The 18,432-nt window shown below is 39.9% G+C and overlaps 1 protein-coding gene across 1 annotated transcript in view; it reads left to right on the plus strand.

Moving 5' to 3' along the window:
* The first annotated feature begins 275 nt into the window (after positions 1-275).
* Positions 276-18,432, plus strand: part of LOC126237082 (transmembrane protein KIAA1109 homolog) — a 567,281-nt gene continuing 549,124 nt past the window's right edge. The window contains exon 1 of the mRNA XM_049946881.1: positions 276-422. The gene's annotated coding sequence lies outside the window, so the exon portion shown is untranslated. The remainder of the gene's footprint in view (positions 423-18,432) is intronic.

An 18,432-nucleotide genomic window follows, 5' to 3' on the forward strand; every position in this document is an offset into this window, starting at 1 on the left:
ACTACTAGTCTGTAAATGGGTTTTTATACGAATTAGCTTATTTAAAATTTGTCTAAACTTTCAAATTCTTTTACATGTCCTATATCCTTGTAAAAAGGGATCCACGGATGAATAAAACTACTACAACAACTACATTATATACAGAATCATATTTGGCACTTGTCGCTGATGTCTTGAGTGAATCGATCTCGAATATAGTTCGATCGTATTGCGAGTCGATCTCTGTACTCAGAGATCAAGTTCTAAACGAATGTTGATAAACGTCAGAGGGGCTGTTTTGTATTGATTACGGATGGGTTGAACATTTTTAGAATACGATGTAAAGTAAAAGTAGGAATAATATTGACAACAGAGAAATAAGAACGATCTTTTCTTTCACAACTTCAAGATGTAGAAACGAATAGCGTCTAATTTCGACCGCAGTACGTACTTTCAATGTTTCCTTTGTTGCAATGTCACTGTATGCTGGCTGATAAGTAACCGATTTAACTTGACAGTTGTGTTATGTATATTTTTCACATATTTTACATAACCGCGCTTGTTGCCAACACTTGTTCAACCAGTACATGTTTCATTTTGTGATGAATGGATCCTCCATATCAAGTAGGAACGCAAATCTTTATGCCGGAACTGCGTACATTAGTATCGTTAATGACGTTCTTAAATGTGTACCTATTCTCTTTTTGTTTTGTTGCAGTAGATGAGTGGTAGCAACTGACTGAATAGTTTGTAAAACATTTGAAGTAGTTTGTGTTATGTACATGTGAGAATCATATTGTCAATCAGGAACGGTGTCAAGTTATATGAAACTTGGAACTATAGATAAATATTACGCTTTTTGAAAGGAATGCTAAGGAAACTCCCACATATTGTTTTTTTAATTATTACATTGTTTCTCATGCCTATTACTCAGAAGTCCATTTAATAATGTATTTAAAAGCAGTGGCAACTGTCACATTCTTGTTGATGGGTGGATGTATTACACGACTAACCTTGAAAAATGACCTATTTTGCACATGATTCATCCCATTTCTGCTATTCTGTAGTGTGGCTCTGTATGATGACTCTTATCAATATGATTTACAGATTGGCCCAAGTTTGGCTACAGTTACATATTGCACCCCCCGCCCCCCTCCGCTCCTTGAATATCTTGGTTGTGGTGGCAGACTGGTCTGTAGTGTAGCCTGAGGACTAGGTGAGGTTGGAAGGTGGAGATGGGTTGAGAGTTAGCAAAGCCAACACATGTGAAAGAAAAAAATCTGGTTGTGCTAATAACAATTTTACTGGTAGAGAAGCCAAATGTGAGAGGGGATCCGGTACATAACTTTTACCCAGTGTGTTGAATTATAGTTGCAAGTATTTATAGTAAATCTCACACCCATTACCAAATGTATTGTTCTTGGTCGTTACCACGCAGTCCCAAGCGACTAGTAAACAGTGCAGGTGACTCCTGTATATAAAAAGGGTAATGGAATGGACCTGCTAAATTACAGACCAATATCCTGAACCTCCATTTGCTTCAGAGTTCTTGAGCATATTCAGAATTTGAATATAATAAGTTTCCTTGTGATTGAGAAGCTATGTCCATGAGTCAGTATGAATTAGAAAGCATTGCTATGGAAACTCAGCTTTCCCTTTTCTCAAACGTTATACCATGTACTGTGGATGAAGAACAACATGCAGATTCCTTAACACGGAAGTGTGTGACACAATGCCTCGCTGCCAACTGTTAACAAAGATACAAGCGTATGGAATAGGTTCCCACCTGTGTGCGTGGCTCGAAGACTCCTTAAGTAATAGTACCCAGCATGTTGTCATCAATAGTGAGTGTTCATCAGACATAAGGATGTCGCCAGGTGTGCACTAGGAATGTATGATAGGACTGGTATTATTTTCTATATACATAAATGATCTGGTGGACAGGGCGGGCAGCAGTCAGAGTTGTTTGCTGATAATTCTGTTGTGTATGGGAAGATGCCGAAGTTGAGTGGTTGTAGGCGCATACGAGATGAGAAGGGAGAACCGATAGAGGTGCTCAGGGTACCCTCTGCCACACACCGTCAGGTGGTTTGCGGAGCATGGATGTAGATGTAGACTTGGACAAAATTTCAGGTCGACAGAAGCGTCTGATCCCATGCGTCGGCTTTGGGGTGTTGTCGTGTGTGACGTTATGACGGCGCGGAGTTTGGTTTGTGAGTGTGGCCTGTTTGTAGATGTCATCGTGTTGTGGTGTGTTGTGCTCTCTGGTGGTATGTTCAGGGTTTTCGTTTGTGTGGTGTAATGGGCTCAGTTTGCTTTTGCTCATTATCCAGAATTGTTAGAGTGTTGGCTGTGTTTGTAGTGGAATTCATTTCAGTGAGTTAACGACTTTGTGTGAAGGTTATTTAGTGTTGTTCGCTGTACGTCATGTAATTTTAGTAAAATTAATCGGTTGTTGTTTTTCTTCAGGAATGGATATGACGGATAAAATTAACAGTTCGCAGGTCAAGGGAAGTGTTCGATCCCAATGTGTGGCTGTGTATGTTGGTATTGGTATCGGGAGATGTTTTTGAGCTATATAGGCCAAGGGAAGTATTTGATCCTAATTTATGGGTTTGGGAGCTGCTGTTGAGTATATAGGTCAAGGGAAGTGTCCGATTCCAGATGATTGTGTTTATTGGTATTTGGGGAGTTTTGTGATGTCGTTTTTTTTCATGTTTGTATGTGGTTTTGTATGGGGATGGGTGTCTAAATTTGTTTATATTTAGATTGCCCCCCCCACCCAAAAACACCCCATTTCCCGCACTTGTCCCGTTAGTGTCATTAGGCTTTTTGTGGAAAGTGTGTGTGTTTGTTTTTCGATGTATTTTCGTCCTCATAATGTGTACATAACCACTTTATATGCGCCATATTGGTATCGTGATTTATGGTAGTTTCCGCCATATTTGTGACGTCGTGGGTCAAAGCAGACGGGTGGGATCGGACGCTTCCGTAATTCCAAAATTTCTACTTGGTGTGATGATTGGCGTAGAAAAATGCAAGTTAATGTGGATGAGTAATGTCTGCTGCTTGTGGTCTAGTGGTTAGCATTTCAGTCTGTGGATCATGGGGTCTCAGGTTCGATTCCTGGCCGGGTCATGGATTTTCTCCACCCTGGGTCTGGGTGTTTGTGTTGTCCTCATCATTTTGACATCATTTGGAAAAATGGTGAGACTGGGCTGTGTACAGATTGGGAATTTTGTACGGGTGTTGATAACCATGCTGTAGAGTACCCCACAAACAAAAAGTCATCACCACCTGGATGAGTAGGAAACACAGACCTGTAATGCTCAGTTATAGCATTAGTAGTGCCCTACTTGAAACATTTACATTTTTTAAATATCTGGATGTAATGTTGAAAAGTGGTGGGAAATGGAACAAGCATCTGAGTAATGTGGTAAGCAAGGTGAATGTTGACTTTGGTAGTAGTGCTTGAGTGTTTTCAGAGACGGGTTGCTAGATTTGTTACATGTAGATTAAGACAAAATGCAAGTATTGTGGAGGTGCTTGCCAGGAGGACGGTACATTCTTTTTGAGGAACACTGTTAAGAAAATTCAGAGAACAGGAATTTCAAGGTGACTGCAGAATGATTGTACTGCTGCCAACATACATTCTGTGTAAGGACTACGAAGATATGAGAAACTAGGGCTTGTACTGACGCATATAGAGTGTTATTTTTCCCTTGCTCTGTTTGCAGTTGGAACAGGAAAGGAAATGACTAGTAGTTATGCAGGATTTCCTCCACCACACACAGTATGGGAGTATGTAAGTAGGTGTGGATTTAATTCAGCATTACACTATGCAGTTTCCTGAATGGTTCGCAGAAGAGCTTCTGTGAAGTTTGGGAGGTAGGAGACCTGGTACTGACAGAATTGAAGCTGTGAGGATGGGTCGTGAGTCGTGCTTGGGTAGCTCAGGTGGTAGAGTACTTGCCCGCGAAAGGCAAAGGTCCTGAGTTTGAGTCTCTGTCTGGCACACAGCTTTACTCAGTAACTGCTCTGCTTGGGTCAGCAGTCTTAGACATTCGTTTGTGCAGTTGCCACAACTCAGGGACTATATTTGAGAGATGGAAGATTTTTTGTTAGTTTCACAGTCTGGTTTTGCTTTGTGTGTTTAGAAAAGTATGAATGAAATCTTACACTGTTGTGGTGGGCTTGTCTATTTGTGACCTTTGTAAAATATCTTATTAGACTACGTACAAATGTCCTTTGTGCCATTGAAGTGAAAGCTAATGCAATTAAACTATATAATAAAAGAAAGAATGTTTCGCATTTATTTTTTTCTGTGTGTATAATATGCCAGTATGTGTACCATATTTCATTTTAATTGATGGTTCCCTCCCTAATAACCAGTTGTGGAATGTTGTCTGTTCATTGGCTATAAAGTCACTTATAAATGCCTGAATTAAATTAATTGCTTATAGTGTGTTTTCATTCTCAGTTGTGTGTGATTAGCTAGGCCAGAACAATTCATGTTACGCTCAGTATGCTTCCAATTCTGCATTGCAAATGTGAACATTCATTTCTGTGGCATAATATTGTTTGTTACCTCATGGAGAAAAATATTGTCTGAATTATGTATACAATGGAAATTATTTGATCTGACATCATTTCTCCTCAGAGGTCAGAAAATTCAGTTATTGTATGCATATTTGCTTATTACACTTTTACTTCCTTATTAAGTAAAAATGATGTGTTAAGAATTATTTGATGATCATATGAATCTTAGATGTACATGTTCCCAGTGCGAGATCTTTCCATTACAATAAACATAGCTTTTATGGGCAAAGATGATAGCAGTGCAGGATGAAGGGTGATTTCCAATATCCATTGCAAGCCGTACATATTGAGCATGCAGCTGTCATGGTGTGAGAAATCAGTTTTGTGTACAGCATTATTGACAGCATAACATCTTCTAATGTCACTTACATGAAAGTCATATTATTTCAGAAAAGTACTGCAAGGGAAACAGCAATAGTAAAATAAAAAGATAGTGAATCTAAAAAGAAATCAACATACTCAGCTATTTTCCATCATATAAGGCAGAGCTATTTGTGATTCCATAATCTGCAAATAACAGCGACTGAAAACCTTTTTTATTTCTGTATCTGTGTAGCAGATATCTTTTTCTTCTTCTGGTATTACATAATTTACCAGAAAATCCATGTCATTTCTCAAGTTGTCATCGTGATTATTGAAGTAGCTGGTTAACAGTAATAAACACATCAAATAAACACGTCATAATAAAGCTTCAGTTATTGCTGCTCCACTCAAACTAATAAAAGTAGTACTAGAAACTTCTGTGAATGAAAGAAGAGAAAAGAGACTGGAGCATTTAACAATCAGGAGGAGCACTATGCAATCTTTAGCAATTTGTCTTCCCACCAGTCTTCTCATGTCCAATTATATTTGCTTACTTCTCCTCAATGCACAGCCCCTTTCTTACAGTATCACCTGTTAGAGTTGGAGTATTTCTGTAATAGCAGCTCTTGGAATCTTTTTTTCCATTAGCCTGTCTTGGGAAGGACTCAGACTGATGAATTATGACAATTATTCAACAAAAAGTGTGAACCTGTCCATGGCACAGACTTATCAGAGTGACAGTAAAGGTGATAATGTGGACAGGAAGCCAGGTATCAAAGATTGGTTATTGGTAAAATAAGAAGAGGTAAAAGTGTTGCTTTGGTTTTTTTTCCTGTGCAGGCCAAAGCTTTTCCATCAACTTTCACTGTTTTTATTTTTGTCTACAATTTGCACAAGAGACTTCTCAATGCTTCACTTGTTGAGGGCTCTAGATAGATCATCAGTGTAGGACTTAAGGTGACAGTAGGCCTAAGCCCACTCACATCAGCTACAGTTTGCTTGGTATCTTTTTGATTGTCTGAAGAAGCCCCAGTACATTCCACAGGGACATGTGATTGTCAGTGCCCTATCAGGTACAAAAGAGTTCAGAAATTCGTCATCAGTGAGAATATTTTCATACAGGGCGAAAATATCGCTTAACTTTAAAGCCTTTGCAAGTATTCACGCTCATGAAAGCTAGCATATAAAGTTTACCTACAAACACATTATGCTATTAAATAATTTGTAATTGCCTAAAGGCTTTTATAAACATGTTTTTGTAATAGTTAAAACTGTTTATGTTAAAAAAACTTCCTGTCTACATAATGTACCTGTGAATGTATTTTTTGCATTGGGATAGTTGAGTCATGGCTCAATTATTCCCAACCTGAGTGTCACAAGTATCCCTATCTCAACCATTTTTGTTCAAGTGGATATTTCTAGGTTAAAATGCAACTCTTCAAATTGTTGTTGTTGTTTTGTGGTCTTCAGTCCAGAGATTGGTTTGATGCAGCTCTCCATGCTACTCTATCCTGTGCAAGGTTCTTCATCTCCCAGTACCTTCTGCAACCTACATCCTTCTGAATCTGTTTAGTGTATTCATCTCTTGGTCTCCCTCTACAATTTTTACCCTCCACGCTGTCCTCCAATACTAAATTGGTGACCCCTTGATGCCTCAGAATGTGCCCTACCAATCAATCCCTTCTTGTAGTCAAGTTGTGCCACAAACTCCTCTTCTCTCCAATTCTGTCCAATACCTCCTCATTAGTTATGTGATCTACCCATCTAATCTTCAGCATTCTTCTGTAGCACAAAGTTTCGAAAGCTTCTATTCTCTTCTTGTCGAAACTATTTATCGTCCATGTTTCACTTCCATACACGGCTATACTCCACACAAATACTTTCAGAAACGACTTCCTGACACTTAAATCTATACTCGATGTTAACAAATTTCTCTTCTTCGGAAATGCTTTCCTTGCCATTGCCAGTCAACATTTTATATCCTCTCTACTTTGATCATCATCAGTTATTTTGCTCCCCAAATAGCAAAACTCATTTACTACTTGAAGCGTCTCATTTCCTAATCTAATTCCCGCAGCATCACCCGATTTAATTCGACTACATTCCATTATTCTCGTTTTACTTTTGTTGATGTTCATCTTATATCCTCCTTTCAAGACACTGTCCATTCCATAAAGCTGCTCTTCCAGGTCCTTTGCTATCTCTGACAGAATTACAATGTCATCAGCAAACCTCAAAGTTTTTATTTCTTCTCCATGGATTTTAATTCCTACTCCAAATTTTTCTTTTGATTCCTTTACTGCTTGCTCAATATACAATTTGAATAACATCGGGGAGAGGCTACAACCCTGTCTCACTCCTTTCCCAACCACTGCTTCCCTTTCATGCCCCTCGACTCTTGAAACTGCCATCTGGTTTCTGTACAAACTGTAAATAGCCTTTTGCTCCCTTTATTTTACCCCTGTCACCTTCAGAATTTGAAAGAGAGTATTCCAGTCAATTCAAATTGTTATATCACAAAAATAAAGTTCAAACTGCTGTGATTTCTGCCACTAATTTGCTTTTGGTTAAACTTGAAAAAATGTGCTAAGCAAAAATTGGAAATCGTTTACCAAATTATTTACTGCAGAGATGTCAAAAACAATGAGCAGACACTACAACTTCTGTCTTGTTCCAAACCAGCTGATGATTTTTCACTTTTAAAATGTTAATGAAAACTAAACTGTGACTACCACCTATGGAAAAATAAATTGACCTACAGATGAGAAAACATGAGTGACTGAAGTATCCCACATGCTCAGGTATACCTACCCTCCCCTAGGAAACCTCCACCAACTAGAACTACTACTACTACGAGTTTTTTTTTCCCCCGCCGTACTAATGAATGCTCTTTCTCAATCAAAGGGCAGGTAATAAATATAAAGAATATGCATTTTGTCAAGTGTGGGATGCCTCATAGTACAGTTATTAGTCATTGGCCCTCATTTTATCTATATTAATGTAAAAACAGTGCATATGCCAACTTTCTCTCTTAAGTCCTTCCTCGTGTTCTGGACAAAGCACTGCCAGAATGCTTATGCTTTTTGTGCTCACAATGGAGTAGAGTACAGCAAACTGGTATTAAAGATCACCATTTCTCTTTCTTATTAAGTAGAATGTAATAAATACTTGAATAGATGACATGTTTTTGAACAGGTCTTGTGGAGAAGTGGATCACCGAATAAAGAATATAGGTTACTTTTAAGAAAAATATGTTCTACTATTTGTATCTTCTTGAGAAGCAAGTTATAATAAAGGCAATCACACCATTTAATGTTCCTCTGGTAACCAAACAATATTTTCTTGATGCATTTTTTATTTTGCTGCTGGAAAAAAAGGTATTTGGGCTGGTCAAAATGAATTGGTCACCTTTATATTGCGAACAGAAGTGTCTGCCTGAGGAAAATTCACTTCTATTTGTCTCCTCATTGAAAATTGTGTACAGAATACTGTTGACTAGTAACTCTTTACTGCAGTCCCTTATCTGTTCTGACATTTTGTAAACACATATTATTTTGTTTAACAAGGAGCAGTGAGGAACTGCATGGAAGACTTTCTGTAATTGTAGAATTATGGCATCAACCTGTGCCGCCCGTCAGTTCTCTGGTCCTTACTAAACTGTGGAATGACTTTTGTTTCTTTCCATCATGCATCCTGTTTTATTGTTCTGTGGCCTACAACATACTGTTATGAGAAATATAAAATCTTTTCGGTCCTCCCGTTTCGAATTAAATTCTTGACCTTTCAACAGCTGTGTTTGTTGGCGGAGTCTTCGGCTATAATACTACTGACTGTAGGAGTTCTGAAATGGTGCATGCATGAGACGAGGGGCTGGGCAGCTTCTGGCGGTCCAGTCCACTAGATGACTCAATGGTATCACCTTTAGCAAGGGACTGCTGCATTTGATACTGCTGTTCCTGCCTTCCTATAGCCATCAAACTTTCCTCTTTGTTTTTATTTGCAGTCCAAAGACTACCACATGCCCCATCAAGTATGTCTCCCTGATCCTTATCAAAACTATTACAATTTATTCTAATCCCAGTCCCCGCTTTAAAAAAAGAAATCAGAATGATTACACTTGGGCCAAAAAAGTTGACTTTACAAATTGTGTTGTATGCATGTTCCCTAGCCGCTTTTCAGAAGAGGGCATTGGAGGTATTTGATACAGACAAGTTAGAAAACACAGAAGATAGGAAAATGCATTAAGAAAATTCTCAAAGCAAATTACCCAAATTACTAGGTATGTCAGTAGTTTGTAATAGAAGGTGGTTTAATATAAAAATCTGCATACTGAAAGCAGATGAAAAACAGTTGAATTTAATGCTATGAACAAACTAAACACGTAATTGTTTATTGTAAATGTGTTCATTGAAGCATTGAGAGATTGAGTGACAGACAGACAAAAAATGTTGCTGAGTTTTTGGACAGTGTTCTCCTTTAGAACTAATTAACAAGAAAAACACATCCACAACTACCTTGTCCTGGCTGATTGTGTTGTCCTGAGGCTACTGTGTCTTACTTTTGTTGATAAATCCCTTGAAACAGTAAGGCTTGGTTCACACTGAGACAGTATAACTGCGATATTACACATTGAGTAAAGGTCACGTGACACTTGTGCTCAACATATGTTACCTGATGTGGCTTGCCATACGACAAGCAAAAAAGACAGCACGGATCACATTTCTGTTTCAGTTCCATTTGCAATCATCAGCTCTTCTGAAGAGAATGTTATTCTAGCGCATCACTATTTAAAGCTCAAGAAACTGAAAAAGAGAAGGAAGTACTGGGTGCGCCTGTACAATGCTGTGAATATCAAATATAGTTTAGCGGTGGTCTCTTGTGCTCCCCCAACCCGAACACAAATTACATCAATTCTACAAAATGAGTCCGTATAGTTTCCACATTTTGGAGCAACTAGTATCAGATACTCTGACAAAGGACAAAAATTTCTGATTTGATACTTCTTCTACTGAGAAACTGTTCATTACAATAAGGTAAGTAAGTGCAAGTGTTTTGAGTGACATTAAAAACACCGTTATGAAAAGTTAATTTTTGTAAGTTGGCCTAATATGCTGATGGGAAAGAAATGCAATACCAAAAAATAATTAATGTAGAAAATGACATTTCAGGAACATATTTGTCTAGGTAACATATTTAAGCGATTAATATGCAAGATCATAGGTTAGTGTAAGTGCGAGATAAGCCATTGGAAATGTGAATTGCTGGTACATTAATAACCTGTGTAACCATCAGAATGTTGAATGCAAGCATGGAAACATACAAGCAGTATGTTGCACAGGTATCAGATGTCAGTTTGTGAGATGGAGCTCCATACATGCTGCAGCACTTAGTTGGCCAATGCAGGGATGGTTAAGGCTGTTTGTGAATGACACTGGAGTTGTCATCTGATGATGTCCTGTATGTGATCAGTTGGAAACAGTTGGCAGTCTAGCAAGCCAAGGCAACATGTCACTGTAGAGTACATCGGGTTACGACAGCGGTATGTGGATGAGCCCCTCTGGAATGCTGTTTGTGAATGGCAGCACAACAGGTCGAATCACCAGATAGATGTGCTTTGCAGTCAAGATGCGTGGGATAACCACAAGAGTGGTCCTGCTGTCATGTGAAATCAAACTTCAGACCATAATTCCAGGTGTAGGTCCATGGTGTCTAGCATGCAGACAGGTTGGTTGCAGATTTTCATCTGGCAGCCTCCTAACCAACCCGCAGCCATCACTGGCACTGTGGCAGAATAAGCTTTTATTAGAAAACACAACAGATATCCACTCAGTTCTCCTGTGAGCTCTCGCTTGACATCACTGAAGGTGCAAATGGCGGTGGGTTGAGGACAGCAAAATGCGCACTACAGAGCATCTGGCTTGGAACTGTCCTCGAAGTAACAATTTGTAACAGTTCATTGTGTCACTGTGGTGTCAACTGCTACTCAGATTGTTGCTGCAGATGCAGTACGGTGTGTCAGAGCCATATGCCAAACAAGATGATCTTCCCTCTCAGCAGTGCCACATGGCCACATGGAGGCGATGCTTCCTGCAACTATACATTCTTTTGGCCACAGATGTAGCAATCATGTACAGTGACTATATTCTTGCCAAGTCTTTCTGCAATATCGCAGAAGGAACATCCAGCTTCCCATAGTCCTATTACGTGACTGTGTTCAAACTCAAGTGAGATGTTGATAATGACATCTGGAGTGTTGATAAGTGCATCTTTGTCACCTTAAGGCATTCTTGACTAACATCAACTCACCACGTCCAGTCTCAAAGGTAACAGAAGTTCACAACCATTACGGTATGTATTTAAAGCAAACATGATTTGCATCCTCGTAGTGGTGCTTATGCAACTGGTGCAAAATTTGAATAGACATCATGTTTCAGATGTAGAAACATGATACCAACTTTTGTTTATGTTGCACAACTCCTCCTTGGTGTTGTGATTTTTTTTTCTTTCTGTGTGATACTTTATTAGGTGTGGTACATAAATAAATAATAGTTACAAATTAATAAAGCTAGGATAGTATTTCTACAACAATTTAGCAAAATGGTTTATAAATCAGCTTGAGAAGTATTTAGAAGAAACATTGCTGGATTTAGAGAGAGATGAGTGACCAAAAATGGTCTACAGGGGCTAGTAAACTCTGCAAGAGATTAGACAGTGTGTTTGAAGAAACGGATGAAGCCTGTGACTATAAAGGTAATCCCGACGTGTCCTTGGCATAGTCCAGCTGCTCATTTGGGAAGGTACCCTATATAACTGGTACAGTGGGACATGCCATTTATCATTCAGGTCACAATGGTTTGGCGTAATCCATATCACTTCAGGCAGGGGGGTTACCATCATAGTCTCGGATGTTATTGAATTTAGCATATGTTAAAATTCAGGAGTAAGTAAGAAACACATTTTTTTTTGTTTTCTCCAAAAAAATTCCTGCCTTGAGTTACAAGCCTCCAAAGATGACACTGCGAACACCATTTTGAAGATGTGAAATTCGGAAAAAATTTTAAAATGCTGTATCTGTAACGGTTCTAGATATTTTGTTAAGAGTTTTTAATCGAAAGATAATTGCTTTATGATTACGATGGTATCCTCCATTTGGACATATCTGTCAAAGTTCTTTTAATGTCACATTTGAAATTTTTTTATAATTTGCAGTTTTTTTTTTCAAAAATCCCAAGCCAGAAAAGCTTCTTTTTTTTTTAAATTAGTACCATGTAGTACTACACTCCTGGAAATGGAAAAAAGAACACATTGACACCGGTGTGTCAGACCCACCATACTTGCTCCGGACACTGCGAGAGGGCTGTACAAGCAATGATCACACGCACGGCACAGCGGACACACCAGGAACCGCGGTGTTGGCCGTCGAATGGCGCTAGCTGCGCAGCATTTGTGCACCGCCGCCGTCAGTGTCAGCCAGTTTGCCGTGGCATACGGAGCTCCATCGCAGTCTTTAACACTGGTAGCATGCCGCGACAGCGTGGACGTGAACCGTATGTGCAGTTGACGGACTTTGAGCGAGGGCGTATAGTGGGCATGCAGGAGGCCGGGTGGACGTACCGCCGAATTGCTCAACACGTGGGGCGTGAGGTCTCCACAGTACATCGATGTTGTCGCCAGTGGTCGGCGGATGGTACACGTGCCCGTCGACCTGGGACCGGACCGCAGCGACGCACGGATGCACGCCAAGACCGTAGGATCCTACGCAGTGCCGTAGGGGACCGCACCGCCACTTCCCAGCAAATTAGGGACACTGTTGCTCCTGGGGTATCAGCGAGGACCATTCGCAACCGTCTCCATGAAGCTGGGCTACGGTCCCGCACACCGTTAGGCCGTCTTCCGCTCACGCCCCAACATCGTGCAGCCCGCCTCCAGTGGTGTCGCGACAGGCGTGAATGGAGGGACGTATGGAGACGTGTCGTCTTCAGCGATGAGAGTCGCTTCTGCCTTGGTGCCAATGATGGTCGTATGCGTGTTTGGCGCCGTGCAGGTGAGCACCACAATCAGGACTGCATACGACCGAGGCACACAGGGCCAACACCCGGCATCATGGTGTGGGGAGCGATCTCCTACACTGGCCGTGCACCACTGGTGATCGTCGAGGGGACACTGAATAGTGCACGGTACATCCAAACCGTCATCGAACCCATCGTTCTACCATTCCTAGACCGGCAAGGGAACTTGCTGTTCCAACAGGACAATGCACGTCCGTATGTATCCCGTGCCACCCAACGTGCTCTAGAAGGTGTAAGTCAACTACCCTGGCCAGCAAGATCTCCGGATCTGTCCCCCATTGAGCATGTTTGGGACTGGATGAAGCGTCGTCTCACGCGGTCTGCACGTCCGGCACGAACGCTGGTCGAACTGAGGCGCCAGGTGGAAATGGCATGGCAAGCCGTTCCACAGGACTACATCCAGCATCTCTACGATCGTCTCCATGGGAGAATAGCAGCCTGCATTGCTGCGAAAGGTGGATATACACTGTACTAGCGCCGACATTGTGCATGCTCTGTTGCCTCTGTCTACGTGCCTGTGGTTCTGTCAGTGTGATCATGTGATGTATCTGACCCCAGGAATGTGTCAATAAAGTTTCCCCTTCCTGGGACAATGAATTCACGGTGTTCTTATTTCAATTTCCAGGAGTGTATATTCTCTGTAAAGGAGAGCTTCCAGTTTTAAGTTGGACAGGTTTTATTTTTTACAGCTTAGTCCATAGAAATTCTATCTTCAGAATAAAATGAACCAAAGCACTCTTGCACCTCCTGCCAAGGATTTTTCATGAATATCAATTCATCTGTTGAATATTGAGCATCCTACAGTGAAAAGGTGCAAGTTTTAACTATTATTTCAGAGACATTTTCAAGGAAAACAATTCTGAACCACGTTCCATCAGTATCAAAGTACATGGTAGACAAATCAAGAAATGTGAGGCCTGTAAAAGCATTCTTTGGAAGACCAGATCCCTATTATGGCCATCCTGTAGAATCAGCTCAAGTTCAAATAGTGCAGTCATTTTATTTGGAAGATAAATGGAACTCTTCTCGCCAGAGTGCCAAAAGCTGTGAAAGTGAATAGGTACATGACTCACAGTAGTAAAGAAACTTTTGCAATTTATAAGAGCAACTATACAACTTCACATATTGGAAGATCAAATTTTATGCACTACGACCTTACTGGGTAGTTCCACACCCACCTAGAGATGTCTGTTTATGTGTGTACCGTGCGAATTTTGAACTTCGTTGGTAACTTTGAAGAACATACTGGAGTTTGTTTCAAGAATGTGGTGACTGACCTGGAAACGGAGGTCTGTCTTGACAGACACTTGGCCTGGAAGACATAGAAGATAACTCTGCAGAAATCACATATGCGACATGGGAGGAAAATAAACTAATTAAGAAGACTGTTGCCTTTGACAGTTGCATTGATAAACTTGGTAAATGGTCAGTGAAAGCAGTAACACACCAGCATCTGAAGAAATTGCAACAACAACACATTGCAGAAGTGAAAGGGTGTGTACAGGCTGAAGAATTATGTTTAGTATTTCACTGTGATTTTGCTAATATCTGGCCTGTAATTCTCCCACAAGAAGTACAAGGGTATCATTGGAGTAATTACCAGGTTTTAATTTTTACAGGAGTGACATATTTTCAAAATAAGACCATAAGTGTTGCAGTTATATGATGACACAGGACATGACTCAGCACATGGTTTGCTAGCAGTGTGCAAAATTCTTCAACTGAAAACAGGGGCACAGAAGATCATCATTATTTCTGATGGTGCTCCTAGTCATTTTAAAAATCGTTTCCAGCTGTTTGAATTGTGTAAGTCGCTTGTGCAAAGCTGACTGATTATACAGTGCTACTGGTCATGGGAAGGGGCCTTGTGATGGTGTAAGAGATCTGCTGAGGCACCATGCTACAAAACATAATCTTTCCACACCAAATAAAGCTGTGATTCAGAATGCTGAGGATTTTACGAGAGTCGTGAAATCTTACACATCCACAGCCCTCATTATTAGGCCAAAGAGGAAATTGAATTCCATGAGCAGAAGAAAGAAGAATGGTCCAAACAAACCACTCCTGTGAAAGGAATTCAGAAGACACATTTTTCGACTCAAAGGGCTGGGAGAACTCATGTTGCACACACTAACAAGAAAGAAGAAATTTTCTTCATTCGGCCAACACCTCAGAAACAACAGGATATTATTTAGATTCACAACATGAGAAGGGGGATGTTTGTGGCGTTGCTTGTATGACTATGACTGGTGGATTGCAGAGATTTTAGACACCAGTTATGAGTTGAACGGAATTGTAGTGAACTTTATGCTACCACATGGACCAGCTGCTGGATATAGGTTTCCAGCTGAAGGACAGCAACAATGCCATCAGTGCTCACTTCCTGTTCACAATGTTTTGAAGATTGTAAGAGCTCCTGTTCCTATTGGTTCAACAGGAAGGCATCACTGTATATCAAAGGAAGATACTGAAGCATTGGAACACATTTTTAGTTCATTGACTGGCTAATTTCAGTACAAAACAGAGTACATGGAAGTTGTATAAATTGAAACCTTTAAGTCTTTGGACCTTTCACATACATTTTGGAACCATTAAAAATGAGTCTCTTCTCATCTTTCAAAACTAAAATTATGTTAAATAAGGCTAGGTTTTGATTTTTATGAGCCTGTTATGTAATAATGTTGTAATAAAACAGGTTTTACATGTGGCAAAAATTTCAATTGTTTATAAAAACCAGTTTGACCTGAAAGTGGAAGTTCTCCTTTTCAGGGAATGTAGAACTATATGGTACTAATCAACAGATAAAAAATCAAAATTTTATGGATTGGCATTTCTAAAAAAAAAAAATTCCGTAAGTTATTAAAAAAGTTCAGAATGCTATAGTAAAAAAACTTTGACAGAAGTCCAAATGGAGGATTTCTTTGTAATCATAAACCAATTATCTTTCAAATAAAGAAACCAACAAAATATCTAGAACTGTTCCAGAGATACAGCATTTTAAAATTTTTTCCAAAATTCACATCTTCAAAATGGTATACGCAATGTCATCTTTGGATGGCTGTATCTCGGAGCAGAAATTTTTTTTGTATCATCAGCACATGAAAAAGAGAAACATGAGGCAGCTCTGCACTCCTTTTGGCAGGTCATAACAGGCAGACAATAGTCTGCGTGTGGTGTATACTTGTCAACCTTGTCATGGACAAAAATATATCTAACGTATTATTTTGAGGATGAAAAAGAAGTATATCTTTCCCTTGACAGTTAAAAACAGTTTTGATATGTTAATTGCACAGCAGTGTATGCTATAAAATGCACCAAATGTGAGCTGGCCAACGACTGCGTGCCTGTCTGTGACTCAGCAACCATTTTCACGGTGAGGTGCTAGTTGTCCTCATTATTACTGATTCTCAGAGTATTTGAACAAGTTATCGGTTGCATGGATTGATCACTGTGGCCTCATTTCAGCAGCATGCTGTCTGTGGCTTGTGAATAGCTGGCCACACAAGTGGACTTCCACGATGGGCCATAACCTCAGGCTGTTTCTGCTGATATCTGTAATGGATCTGGCCTGCTGGTCTGAAGCCATTCATTTCCCACTAATATGCTGGCCCTGCCCATTGGTTCTAATCTTACTGATCTGCCTGCAGGCTGGATCTGTTTGTATGTGGCGTAATGCAGTGGATTTTCATAGTTTATCCATGGACCCAGGACTGCGTTGATCCTTGGCAGGCCAGAAGCCATGGGTGATGGATTTAAGGAATTCTGACTGTCTCGCTGCAAGTACGTTGTACAGTGTGGCTTTTTATAGACTTTTTATTGGTTCTAGTACATTTTGGCACTTGAAAGAGTAGTTTATATGTTAGAAAGTATGGAAATTAGAACAAGAAAATTGTGTCAGTTTCTGGCAGTTTATACGCTATGTACTCATATATTTCTCAAAAGAAAAGTTACAAAATACCTGTAAAACAATAGATATAACACAGTGGGTAATAACCAACAATAACGAACACAGCAGAACCAACATTTTATTGGTGGTCGCCTACAGTGTTGGTTTACACAATTCTTCCCCACCTTATACACTTGTTTCAAGAGGCTTACTTTTTCCTGAGGTTATTTCTGAAATCAGTGGAGGTATTTTAAATCTGTCTTGCGAGAAATGCTTATTTTTGTCACCAAATGTGTTTCATTTTATTGGAATAAAATAAAATAGTTGTCTTAATGAAACATTGGCTTGGCTTGCTTTCTCCACCTACAAACAGTTCATTACAGAAGATGTTGGTGTTAGCATGTAAGATTTTTGCTCACATCAGGAAATGCCATCTGCTTGCTAGGTTTTTTTGCCCCCTCATTTGCATTATTGTTTCTTGTACCGTAGCTGCAAAGACAGATACGTCTTAACTTACTCTTGAGGTGTCAGAATTTGTCTGGGGAAAATGCTAAAACTTGTCTGAAAATCAGAGAAATATCAAGGACTTCCACTTGGAGAAACTTGTGGCAACCCTGCTCTTGTTTTCGAGAAAGTTAACTGGACGGGGTTGTGTACCTGTTGACATATTACACTGACATCTGTTAGTAGCATAATTATAGAATGGTGCACATAAAACATTTGTCAATGCCAAAACTAATATCTCCACTAATATTGAGGGGATTTCAGCAGAGAAGGAAGCACTACTGTCTGACATTTGCATGAATTAACTGTGATATATTAACGGTCCAGGAAACTTACAGAGGACCAAACAAGTCTTGACTGAGGGTGAATGGAGTAAACTTGCCTTAGAGACACCTAATAAGTGATATGAGAGTGCAATTTTCACAAATCTGGGCACTGATAGATGCAGATATGAAATGTGTAGACCTAAGGTTGCCCCATTACATTAACAGTGGACAATGGAGGAGGGATAATATTTTTGCCTCCAAACATACTGCTCATCGAATCAAGAAGTATATTGTAGAACCATTCTCAAAAGCACAACACAGAGCTCCTATATGTACTGTAGAAGCTGTTGTTAAACCAGAAAAAGTTGTATTCAGGAGACAGCTCAACTTCAGAAAAAAAAGCTCAGCTGGGATCAGTTTCCTCAGAACTTGGAAGAAGAAGTTGTAAAAATCAGGCCTGATCGAGATAATTATGGAGATTTTGTGGAGTTAGTGAAGAGCAGCTCTTGTAATCACATTGCAAGAGGCTGTGGAATAGTGTGTAGTGGACTTGATAAAGACTCAAAAGTGCTCTTTAAGGGGTATGAACAGCTCATCAGAAATGACCCACTCTCAGAAGAGCCAGAAAGTGCAGGAGAACAACTTATCCGAGCCATATCAACATCACGAACAGAAAAATGGCATAGTCTCCTCGAGAGATTGGACATGAAACTTAGTTATTTATCAAGGAAGATGACCAAAAAGCCATACATATTTGAGAAGTTATTTTATTTTGACTACCAGTTTCAACATTTCAGTATGCCACTTCAGGCCCCATATGCACTTC

Source organism: Schistocerca nitens, chromosome 2 (genome assembly GCF_023898315.1).
Source record: "Schistocerca nitens isolate TAMUIC-IGC-003100 chromosome 2, iqSchNite1.1, whole genome shotgun sequence".
NCBI lineage: Eukaryota > Metazoa > Arthropoda > Insecta > Orthoptera > Acrididae > Schistocerca > Schistocerca nitens.